The sequence below is a fragment of the Centroberyx affinis genome, unplaced genomic scaffold (assembly GCF_046629955.1).
Source record: "Centroberyx affinis isolate AG114_WGS23_722 - 3 ecotype Tasmania unplaced genomic scaffold, CSIRO-AGI_Caff_v1 ptg000711l_1, whole genome shotgun sequence".
Lineage (NCBI taxonomy): Eukaryota > Metazoa > Chordata > Actinopteri > Beryciformes > Berycidae > Centroberyx > Centroberyx affinis.
The window spans coordinates 136471-149362 of record NW_027279328.1 but is presented as its reverse complement, the minus strand read 5'-3'; the positions used below and the strand labels follow the sequence as shown (position 1 = coordinate 149362).

Sequence of the window (12892 nt, the reverse complement as noted above, 5' to 3'; positions counted from 1 at the left end):
CTTCCATCCATCTATGCATCCATCTCTCCACCTAAACCTGCATACAAACATCTGCCTATCCATTAATTCCATCATTCATCCATCAATCCCTTAGATAAGATAAGATGAAACTTTACTGAACCCCATGGGAAAATTGGACCTTTGCATCAGCAAACAGTAATACGATAAAGCAAAGAAAAATAGAATATAAACAAGAATAGAGCAATGGGGTTTTCTGTAAACATACTAAACCAACAGTTTCAGCACTAGAGCATATTAAGCAGAAAGGTGTGGATGAAAGTATGAAAATAAAAGAAAATTATGGATTGCAGAAATAAGGTTTGCAAAATAGCAGCTGTAGATCTAAGTGAGACACAAAAGAATGTGAAATAATATATAGGGTTTTTTTTAAATAAATTCTGAATTTGTCTATGTTACTTTTCTATTTCAGTGTTCTACAATCTTTATTTTATTCTTCTGCCTGAGGCCTTTTTTCCCATTATGATACATAAAAGCACCACAGAGATCTCACTGTTCCTCCACCTCCATGTGGCTCTTCCCAAGAGATAAAAACTGTGAGGTGTAATGAGTGAAATATGTTGTGAGAAGAAAGTGCGTCTATATAGCTTATAGAGGTATATAGAGGCACTTAGAAAGCGCTTATATAGACTGAATCCCCCTAATCCTAAATCCTCATTGTGAAGCAACAGGGTTTAATGGGAAATGTGGTCTTAATGTTGAGTAACACTAACATTACCACTAGGATGAGACAGAGGATACCAGTCATCTCAACCATGGTCTCATTTGTTTACAGTAGTTAAACCAAGGCAACACAATTAATTTGACAATGATATATTGATGTAAGACTCAATCACAAAACCCTCAATCATAAATTGTTAGATTGGATCCTAACCACACATTCTGAGAGGATTTCAAAAACTGGCATACTGTGTGACTGTTTCAGTGATCACTCTATAATCTACTGTATATGGAAAATTAAAATACCAAAGTCACCTCCAAAGTTCATAAAAATTAGACAGTGCAAAAATATCAATATAGACTCTTTTATTGAAGACCTAATTGGTTTAAATTGGTATAGATATCAAATAATACCAACTGTGTAGGATGCTTGGGACTATCTGTCTTCTGAATTCAGAAATATCTGCAACAAACATGCACCTGGAAAACAATTAAAGTCAAAGGTAGACATCTACCTTGTTTTAATTCTGATTTGATAAATCTGTTCAGACCGCAAGATTTAGCCTGGACTAAATTTAGAAAAAACTAGGGACCCATTAGATTGGGAAGTTTATAGACAGCTAAGAAATACAAGCAAAACTAAAACTTGAAATGCAAAAGCCGCTTATTATGCCCACAGTCTTTCCAAACATTTTAAAAACCCAAGACAGCAAATTACCTTCTCAATAAATCTGGCAAACAGTCAATTAATCAGGTAATGTTCAAAGATCGCATCATTCAAGAACCTTCAGATATCGCTGATGTCTTCAATCAACATTTCACTTCTATCAGCTCATCTGAAATTAACCACCATACTTCTAATCATATTCAACACCAGAGCATGAATAACCTCAGCTTCAGGAAAATCAAACCAACTGAAGTGCTATCTGTTCTCAACAATTTAAAATCTAACAAGGGTCCTGGTTTAGATGGACTTGAGGCTAAATGTATCAGATGGGCTTCCCATGTATTGATGTACCCCCTAGCAGACTTGTTTAACCTTTCTTTGTCCACTGGTGAGATACCAGAGTGACTCCTTTACATAAAGGCGGTAACTCCCTTGACCTTAACAATTATAGACCCATATCCATTATCTGTACAATTGCAAAAGTTTTTGAAAAGTTAATATATACTCAATTATCAGTTATCTTACAGAACATGATATATTATCATCTTTTCAATCTGGTTTTAGACCCAATCATTCCACTACTACAGCACTATTGAAAATTACTAATGACATAACCTCCTCCTCTGACCAAGGCAAATTAACAGGTGCAATTTTTATCGATTTATCCAAAGCTTTTGACTTGGTGGATCATCATATATTATTACAAAAATTGAAAAACATTGGACTTGCTCAGAATGCCCTGACCTGGTTCAATGCATATCTTAGTGGTAGGAAGCAGTGTGTGTTTATTGAAGGGCATCAGTCTGATCTTCTTGATATTAATAAAGGTGTTCCTCAAGCCTCTATTTTGGGACCCCTTCTCTTTTCAGTTTTTATTAATGAACTCCATTATTATGCAAAACCTCAAATATCCATTTATATGCAGATGATACAGTAATACAGTACTATGCTGCCAGTTCAAATTCATTACAGATCATTGCTTCTCTCCAGTCAGACTTTGACCTGATACAAAACTGGTTTATTATTATTACAAATAGACTAGTTCTTAATCAGACAAAGTCTTACATCATGCTGTTTGGTACAAGGCAAAGGCTTAAATCTGCTACTGATAATTTTTCTATTTTTACATCTGATGGTGCACTACTGACTAAGGTTGATTGTGTAAAATATCTGGGGCTATGGATTGACTCTGAATTATCATACAAAAAGCACATTGATTATATATGTAAAAAATATTCGCTAGGGTTAGGGTTAGGGTTAGGGTCCATTGGTGTTTTGTACAGATCAAAGAACTGTTTTACCATGAATGTAAAAAAAGAAGCTGGTATCCCAGTTGTTATTGCCTGTCCTTGACTATGGAGACATTGTATATCAAAATGCTTCAAAAACTGATTTGGCAAATTTAGAAGTCATATTTAATAGTTTATGCAGATTTATTCTAGAGAGATTTATAGACGACAGCTGCACTGGTACCAGTTTCTTTTTAAATGTATTCATTTCAACTACCCTATCTATTTACAAGAGCTACTCATCCCACAAAATTCTAATTCTAATTATTCTCTTAGACATAATAATCATCTCCTTTTTCATGTCCAAAAATTTCACTTGAATTAGGAAAAAAAGCATTTAATTATAAGGCTCCTAGAGACTGGAACAACCTACCAACTTCTCTGAAATCTCTGCAGTATTTAGGTTCATTTAACACCTCACAACAGACTGCTCCTGTTAACTGTCACTATTTACTGTTGTTATAATACGGGTGTGGGTGTCTAGATTTCTTGGTGTGTGCATGGTGCGTGAGTGTGTGTGTTTGTTTTTGTCCTTTTATAATTAGTCTAATTGTAACTGTAACCATGTCTGCTATTTGTTGCATATTGTGTTGTATCTTATGTTGTGTATATTTTATTTTGTCTTTTGTCAGGACCCCCTCGAAAACGAGATGGTACATCTCAAGGGGTTTTATCCTGAAAATAAAATTTGTATAATAATGTATAAAAATGAATGGTGACCTCATGCTGCACTAGTAGACGTAAATTTTCAAACCAATAAAACCATCAGATTTTTTAACAATCCCGCCCCCCTCCCATCAAATAAAACTAACTTTCTCTCCCTTTTCCACATATTCTATTGGTTTAGACTTTTGAGTGATCCCTCATTATGTCCCGCCCCAACATCCTGGTTCAACAGGACATTCACCAAATCCAGGAAGTAAAGATACCATTTCATGGGGTCTTTAAAGGATAAGGACATCTGGATCATCCGTCTCTTTTATTCAACACCTTTTGGGTTCAACACGTCCATCCCTCCATCCCTCCATCCCTCCACACCCCCGTCTCGCTGCCAGGCTCTCGGGGCTCTAGACGTCCTGACCACTCCTTAGCCAAACTCCTGTCCCTGGTCTATACCCTCACATCCAGATGTTGTGCCAGAGGCGTCTGCAGCCATTACAGCTGCTCAGCGTTGGGTAACAGCCTCCCCAGAGGCGGCCGAGCCCGAGACAAGGCGCATATGCATTAATCTAAGCATTAAGGATTTAACTGAGTCAGCTCTTAAAGAGGACGGCTACAGCTGCCTCCGACGTAATTAAACAAGCTCCATTTACAAAGCAAAGGAGTCTCATGTGTGCGGTGTGGACTCATGGGCACCCAAGCAGAGCTGGTCAAGATGGCTGCTTCTTAAATCCTTGCTGAAATAATTAGGAATCCAAAAACATATGGGTAGCTCAAATGATGTATTGTTTGTTTCTATGCGATGTTGCATCTGCCTTTTAGTGTCTTAAACCCAGTCATCCAGACGATTTCTATGTTTTAAAAAAGGATATGGAGGGGCACAAAAATAACAACTTGCATACCTGCCTTTATACAACATCTCAATACAAAAATATACTTTCCAAATCAGGTAGAAGAGCCACTCTCTCTCCTGGTCTCAGACAAAGTATCATCATGCGGTGTCCTCCTCCACTTCTAGTTCTGGTGCAAACATATCTCAGTGGGCTGCCAGGTATTTATTCTTCATGCGAAGTTGAAAAAAAAATGGAATGGCTCACCCCCAAAGTATTCTTTACTTAAATAGAATAAAGAAAGGATTTCATTTTGAAGATTTCCTGTAGATAGCTATCATGTTTTTGAATGCAAGATGGGCTTAATGTCCTTCAGGGATTATAACCCTATTATTGGTTTGTGGGCCAGGTGACCATTTTTGATGTCATTGAAAATGGCATTGAAAATGGCATATAATCCTGTAACCCTAAAGCTATTGCAGCCGAAACAAGTTGGGTTTTGTCAATTGTTCACCAACTATAGCCAGTTTTTTAAATTCAGTCTCAGTTAGAGAGCATACTCAGTGTAAATGTGGTTTATAGTGTGTGATATATACTCTGAAATTGAAAGTGCTTTTCAGGAGTCAGATGGATAAGTGCATATTAACTTTTTGTGGTTAAGTGATGCTGGTGAACGGTTTTGAGCCAGACTGAGGACAAGTGCTGAATGTGAAGTGGCTGCCAGCGACCATCGGTCACACCGGCACCAAGAGAATATTGTCTCTGAGGAGATCTTATAGGAACAGTTCCCCCCCAAAATGGAAGTGAGTAGATGACATAATTTTCATGTCAGTAGAACATTGCAATTCGAGGGACCACCAAACACTCAGCGAGTTGCAGCAGCCCCTGTAGTTCCAGCTCAGCCTTTTTTGCCAAATGGGATCTGGTTGTTTAGAGTTCCAAAAAGGGCATAAAATCATTACCAAATGTATTAACTCACTGACTGGTGGGTTGTAAACAGAATTAGCCCATTTCCTTGTTTCAGTTGCCATACTACACAAGAAGAAGAAGTTACTGTTTTCTCTAGTTGGAATAGTAAAAATAGGTCTTTTGGACTCATAGTGCAATCATTTGGCTACAGAACACTTGGATTATGCTGCAAGAGCTGTTTAGAGAAATTTGATGCACATTTTATGCCCTTTTTGAACCCAAACAACCAAACCCCAGTTGAATGGAGTTTCCACTGACACAGAGGTTTGCAGATAATGATATTGTTTTCATTTTGGAGTGAACTATTAAGTTTCATTTCAAAGTGAGACAACCACCATTTAAAAAAAAAAAAAAAAAAAAATACCACCTACTGTTATGAAGTGATTGCCGGAATGACTCTAAAGAACATTATGGGTTACTATAAAAGTTATGACCCCTTAAGTCCTTTGCTCATAAAGACTTATACTTATCATCTGTGATGAACGGGCAGTTCCAGTTCCAAATTTTGCAAATGGATATATAGCGTTCTGCAATATTATACCTCACATTTAGACCAGCATGTCCTCCTCTTTCTGTGCAGAATGGTAATCCGCAGAACCCGTACTGCAGCGGTATCGAGGGGGTGATGGAGGCCTACTACCAGAGCCTGAAGTCTGTGCGTCTCTACGGACCCACCCACTTCTCCCCTGTCATTAACCATGTGGCCAGGTAGGCTCCCCATAATCACAGCCATGGGCATGGAGCATGTAGGTAGAGACAAACACACACACACACACACACCATCCAGTACACAGCCACTGTGAAATCTACAGTGCCGCAGGAGAAATTCCACTCCCACCTCTCCTACAGTAACCTATCAGATCAATATGAAGTCCCAGCCGTGTGTGTGGGCCTCTCCACAGCGACCTGCGAAGCCCACAGGGGAAAAGGGAGGAGATTAAAATAAATGTGCTAATAGCTCCGTCACCTCCGAAGGGATCGATACTTACTGCGGCGGTACGGACACATGCAACGACCACCGCCGGCCTCGGCTGTTTGAGAAAGTCACTCGGCCTTTGTGTGCGACCCGTCTGCACGTTGATTGATGTGCCGCCTTGAGGTGCGAGGAGAGGCAGCGAGAAGAAAAGAAACAAACGAACATTCCCATGCACAGCCGAAGAAATAGCCTGTAAATAACAGTAAATGTCACACCTCCCACCATTTCGCAAATAAACGAAAAATGAATCCCCAGATAGGAGTAGAAAATGTGCGCCGGTGCCTCGGTATTAAAAAGAATTGGAGTCTAAATGTGATTAACATGATACATGTGGGCTTTCCAGTGCAATTACACTTTTATTGGAGCAACAAACCACAAACGCAAGCAACTTTGGCTCCTCTGCTGCTTGACAAGATCTTGATAGAGAGATCTGATAACAAATAATAATGCTTCTACCAGGTCAGGGAAACTGTCAGCAGCGGCCAATTTCTAGGAATAACCACCGATATAAAGTACAGTACTTCCGACGTTTTTTTTTTTAACTGTTGTGTAAATTCCCACCTCCACCTGACGCTCCCTATTTCCAGATCTTGTCTCATGCTCCTCAAGGTTGACTGTAACAAGCACTTTTCCCCACCCTTCATCATCGGCTTTCAAATCCCATCTCTCTCAGTGTGCCGTCCGCCCACACAGCCTGAGAATAGCTGCATTGTTCCGCGCTCACTTCTGTGGAGCATCTGACTAAAGCCCAGGAACTCACCGTTACAAAAAAAAAATGACACCAAGTCAAGTCAAATTCCTAATAGTTTGACTGTTTGTACGTAAGACTGTAAGAGTGTTGCTGACGTAAATTAAAAAAAACACTGTGCTGTGACACAACTGTGGAATATTCCATCCAGGTTTATAATAGAAAACTGCTGTAACCTTTACATTTTGATGCTATTTTGATATAAATCTGCTCAAAGTTGTGCATTTTTACCATACTGTCCTAATTCATTGTATTCTTATCAAATAAATATAAAGAGTCACATTGCTGCAGTATAAGCACTTTAGATAAAAACTGAATAAATAGACTATTACAATGAAAGCTGCACTATGACCATTTCATTGCACTATGACCATTTCATTGCGCTGTGAATACCAAAAACAAATATGAAATATATCAACAAATATTTTACAGTCAAGTACAAGAAAAATTTTGTGATATATCTTGGACATATCTCCCATCCCTACAGTTGGTGTGATAAAATAAGGTGATTTTTATTGGTCTCTAAGGGGAAATTAGTTTATTGCAGCAGCAACTAATAGAGTTTGAGGTTGGTGAACAAAAAGTAAAGAGAAGAATGTCCTTATCGTGCTAATAAAATGTTTAAACCTAATGTGAATGCATGATGGAGAAGTGCAGGGCTTTGTGTCTTCCTGTCTCCCTGCTCTGTTCTTGCTCATCTGACCTCTGACCTCTGACCTCTGCCCTCTGTCCATGCCAGGTATGCGTCAGCGGTGACAGACGGCTCCCAGTACTTCATCCTCCTCATCATCTCCGACGGCGTCATCACAGACATGGCACAGACCAAGGAGTCCATAGTCAATGTACCAGAGCACTCTTTAAGTCCCTCTATCTATCTATCTATCTATCTATCTATCTGTCTGTCTATCTGTCTGTCTGTCTGTCTGTCTGTCTGTCTGTCTGTCTGTCTGTCTGTCTGTCTGTCTTTCTTCCTTCCTGCCTCGGTTTCTCTCTCGCTCTCTCTTTCTCTATATATATAGATATCTCAATTAAAGGGAGAGGACCTATAAAGCCAAAGCAGTTGCCAAGGATAATGTCAAATAATGTCACAAGTCATTCACAAATAATGGATAGTAGATTAATTAAACAGTTCTCTTCTCTCTCTCTCTCTCTCTCTCTTTGTTTCTCTCCCACTCTCTTTGTTTCTCTCTCTCTCTCACTGATCTCTCTGAAATTCAATGAAGCTGTACTTGCAGGATAAGAGACTTTGTGTTGCCAAAGCTTTTGCAAGAATATGATAAACAAACGATAATCAAGCATAAGAAATCAAAATGTAATAACAGAGCATAGTGCTGCAGCAGCAGTCAGTACATGTTCCTATTCATTCAGATAACTTTGAATCATCACAGAAAGGTGAAACCCCAGTCCAACCTCTCTCTCTCTTTCTCTCTCTCTCTCCCTCTCTCTCTCTCTCTCACCTCCCTCCCTGCTGTGTTTGGCTCTAATAACTCTGCCTTCTAATTAGAGTGATCAAAGTTAATGCATCTAACGATTTTGGGGGGGGGGGGGGGGGGGGGGGGGGCCTATATCTGGAACCTCAGCTGCCTGAACTCGCCGCTCCGCTTCGCTCAGCTCCTCCCGTACGATGCGATGTTATTGTCAAGCAAGGTTTGAGAGTAATTATTTACTAGCCCGCGGAGAATCCAGGCCCCTCATATCTCAGGCAATTTGGCCGTCCGTCTAATAACGACGGAAAGTTATGAAAGGCTGAAAAACCTTCATTCATCATTCATCACTCGAACTGTACTTTGGTGTCTCACTCGGCTAAGATTTAATAAACAATATTGCGATGCGGGGCGGCGGCGTGCGGCTCGGGGCAGGGGGAAGATGTAAATGGGAGTCATTTTTAAGCTGTCAGGCAGGGGAGATTTAGACAAAGTTGTAGATGCATGAAATTAGAGAACGCGAAATTAGAAAACTCCAGAATTGGCCACACAAAAGGCTTCATGAAAGGTAGTAACCCGCCGCAGAGGGCAGATGGAATTGGACAAACCTCGTCAGTCTTAACAATGGCAATGAATTTCCCCAGTGAGCCTCTCTTCTTTGGACTGTTAGCTTATAATTAGTAATTCACTGGGTTATTTCACTGACAGCCTGTGGCGTTTTAGATAACAAATGGAGAAAAGAAACTTCCTCCAGGTCTTTGATGCATCTATTCTGTCTCTTTCCTCCCTTTAAAGGCTGCGTCTCTGCCCATGTCAATTATAATAGTTGGGGTTGGACCAGCGGAATTTGATGGTAAATAGAGTGAAGATCGTGTGTGTGTGTGTGTTTGTGTGCACGGTACATGCCTGTGTGTGTGTGTGCATGCTTTTGTGTATGTGTGTGTGTTTATTTGCACTCCGTAATCCCTTTCCTTCATATCTCTACTCCCACATGGCTCCATCCTTCCTTCTGCAGCTCTCCTTTTCTTCTCTGCTCCATTCTCCTCCTCCATCTGCTTCCCTCCCATCTTCATCTCCATTTTGCCTCATCCCCACCGCCAGTTGAACTTGATGTTGATTCGTACATGAAAATCCTCGTTTGTCAGTCGTTTGCTCCTCACCTCTCTGCTGTGTTGTTGGAAAGACGTTCGTGTTTGCGATCCACAGATCAGCCCTCGGTGAAAGCGAGCTCGCTCACGATGAGCAATTAGCCCGCAAAGTCAACGGGCTTCAGCGATTATCACGCTTATGAAATCAATGTGCACGCTTGCATGATGTCCCACATCGTTGGCTCCGCTTACACGTATTCTAGCATGTTTCCCTATGCGCTCAACCTGCCCGATAGTGTGCGAGCTACAACCCCATGCCTTTCACGCTCAGCGACGCAAATTCTGTGTACTCATGCTGCGTTTGGCATCGACAACACCGCGAGGAAACGTTAACGCTCCCGCCCGACCCGGCACGCTAACGGCTTCGGCGGGTTAAACGTGCACAAACACGGCATGACTGATGTGCTTCCCTCCCTCAGAGATGATCGAGCTGGACGGGACGACGAGCGGATCTCATCCCAAGGACGATTTGCTGAGAGGGACATTGTTCAGGTACAGACACGCCTGACCGGCTCCGAGCCTGTCCGCTCAGCACAATGTCTGCGGAGAAATGTGGGATTTGTGATTAACGGGAAAAGGTCGTGGTGGGCGACCTCTGCTGTGCTCTTGTTTTGTTTTTTTTTCTGCCTCCTTCCCACTGGCGCTCTGTCTCTGTATCTACCTTTTTTTTGCACAATCTCACATTCTTTCACTTCCTCTCACCTGATATTTATCATAACATCTACTCTCTGTATTTATCCTCTTGTTATCCCTCCTTCCCTTTCTTTTCCTCTCCTCTGCTTTCATCTGGTCTCCTCCCTCCCTCACCTCTTCATTTCCTCTCCTTCCTATATTTCTGCTCATTATCTCTCCTCTCCTCCCTCCCTCTCTCTTCTCTTCTCTCCTCCTATATTTCTCCTCTTGTTATCCTCACTCTCCTTTCCACTCCGTCTCCTCTGCTTTCATCTGTTCTCCCTCCCTTCCCCTCTACTTCCTTTATTCTGTTGTTCTACTTGTTATACCTCTCCTCTCTTTTCCTCCCCCTCCTCACTTGTCTTCTCCCCTCTGCTTTCATCTATTCTCTCCTCTCCCTCCTCTCCTGTCCTCTCCTCTCTCCTCTCCTCTCCTCTCCTCATCTCTCCTCTCCCTCTCTCCTCTCCTAATCTCCTCTCCTCTCCTCTCCTCTCCTCTCCTCCCCCTCTCCTCCCTCCCCTCTCCTCTCCTCTCCCTCTCCTCTCCTCTCCTCTCCTCATCTCTCCTCATCCTCCTCTCCTCTCCTCTCCTCTCCTCTCCTCTCCTCTCCTCTCCTCTCCTCTCCTCATCTCTCCTCTCCTCTCCTCTCCTCTCCTCCCCTCTCCTCCCCTCCTTCAGTTTGTCCGTTCAGAGACTACATCGACCGGCGGGGAACCACATCCTCAGCATGGCCCGCCTGGCCAAGGAGGTTCTGGCTGAAATCCCAGACCAGTTCCTGTCCTACATGAGGACCAGAGGCATCAAGCCCGGCCCCTCGCCCCCCCCTTACACCCCGGCCGTCCACCCCCCTCCTCACCAGACGGGTAAGCCGAATCTAAAGGCCGAGGCCCCGCCCACCCACCTTACACGACCACCCCACCCCCCCACCAGCCGGCCAATCATGGCGTCGCGCCCGACTCTTCTTCTCTGCTTCTTCTTCCTGCTCTTCACTGGAGGGTGAACCTCACCCCCCCCCCCCCCCCCCCCCCGCTCTCATGTTGCACTTTTTGCAGCAACAGGTGAAGTGGACAATCACAGCGGTCATTTCTACTTTCAGGAGGGACTTCCTTTCAGTGGATGAGGCGAGGTGGGGGGGGTGGGGGGAGGAGGGGGGGGTCAGAGGTCACCGAACTGTCCAGGACGGGAACTGACCAGTCAGACTGAAAGGGTCCGATCCGTGGAGACGCCTTTTGGAAACACTGTACATCTGTTTGCTATTTCTACTTCCTCTTCCTCTCTGCTCCACGTCTCTCTCACAAAACCATCTCTCTCTCTCTGTCTCTCTCTCTCTCTCTCTCTCTCTCTCTCTCTCTCTCTCTCTCTCTCTCTCTCTCTAAATGTTTACAAAGTCGAGGACTGAAGTGGAGACTTTTTTTCAGGAGGAAACATTTATACCGCTCAATATGAGAAGCTGTCAGACTCATATTATCGTTTTTTTTTGGCTGCAGAGACTCGGGGGTTGCGACTTGTACAAAAATGTTTAGACCCAGGAGCCACATTCTTCAACAGCGTGTGTGTGCGTTATTGATTTATTTATTTATTTATTTTTAATGGAGCATGTGCTAGTTTTAGAGAAGCATGCACTGTTGTCCTGCACTCAGGGCTTTGTTGTTCCCCTAACTCCACCCCCCCCTCCCACCACGTACTGCCACGTCCCATTAAGACCGAAACCATCACCCACGTAAAAAATCTTCCCCACTCTTCCTATCTTCCGCTCTGTCCACCTGCCTTGGCTCAAAAGGAAGCGTTGCTCCCTGCGAGTCTGGTCAAATCGAATACAGCAGGGACTCAAACCAGCCTTACTCTCTTGTCGGATACATTCACAGGCACCGTGTTCACCATGGCTTCTGGAAAATGTGGATCTCCAAAGCCCAGAAGTCAAAAACACACGTCTCGCTGCCGCACCTGACTGTGTGTTGCGTCTTAGCGTTGCTTTGTTTCCGTGGAACGACATCGTACTTCAGAAGCATTCTTTGTTTTCGTCTCTCTACCTCTCACTTTGTTTGGTGTTGCCAAAAAAATGTGTTTGTTCAAATCACAAAGTGTCGGTGTGTTCATGAGTTTTTTGGTCGACCAGTAGAGTTCACAATTTTACCTTTCTCACTAAGTATTCATGAAATATTTGCCAAACTGTAAGTTGAGAATTATAGCACTTTGGTTGCAGTCAGATCAGGTGGCTCACACCTTTGTGGTAGCAGCACACTGTGAATATGTGCACAGAAAACGGTTCACCAATAGACCAAGAAGCAAAGATGCTGGTCTTTTAACATTTCTATAAGCGCACCTACCCATAGAGTTCCTTCAGATATTAGTGGGATCAAAATAGTGAAGATCAGCGCTGTTTTCGGTGCCAGCATTGTCACTAAAACCTAAGTTGAAACCAGTGATCATCAAGAATCCCTAAGGCAGTGATTCTCAACCTTTTTTCATATCAAGGACCCCTAATTTATTTCACATTAGAGCCACAGACCCCCATTTGATGAGATTTTGTCTCTCGGACCCAAATCTGAGAATATTTTTATTGTTATATATGATTTAGTTCAGAATTCCACGACTGTCTGTATTGTAGGTAGAGAGATAACAGAGAAACTATGATCAAAACAGTCATTCTTCTACATCCTCTAATTGTGTTAACTTCAATAAAAAAAAAGTGTAACAATTCATCAATTTGCTGGGGACCCCCTGGAACCCCCTCAAGGACCCCTGGTGGTCCCCGGACCCCACGTTGAGAACCACTGCCCTAAGGTTTATTAGCAATGTAGCTAATCCTCCTCTTAAAAAAAAAAGTGGAA

The 12892-nt window shown here is 42.7% G+C and overlaps 1 pseudogene; it reads left to right on the top strand.

The window, feature by feature from the left end:
- Positions 1 to 5673: 5673 nt before the first annotated feature.
- LOC139644129 (copine-8-like) lies at positions 5674 to 10939 on the top strand (annotated as a pseudogene).
- The last annotated feature ends 1953 nt before the right edge of the window (positions 10940 to 12892 follow it).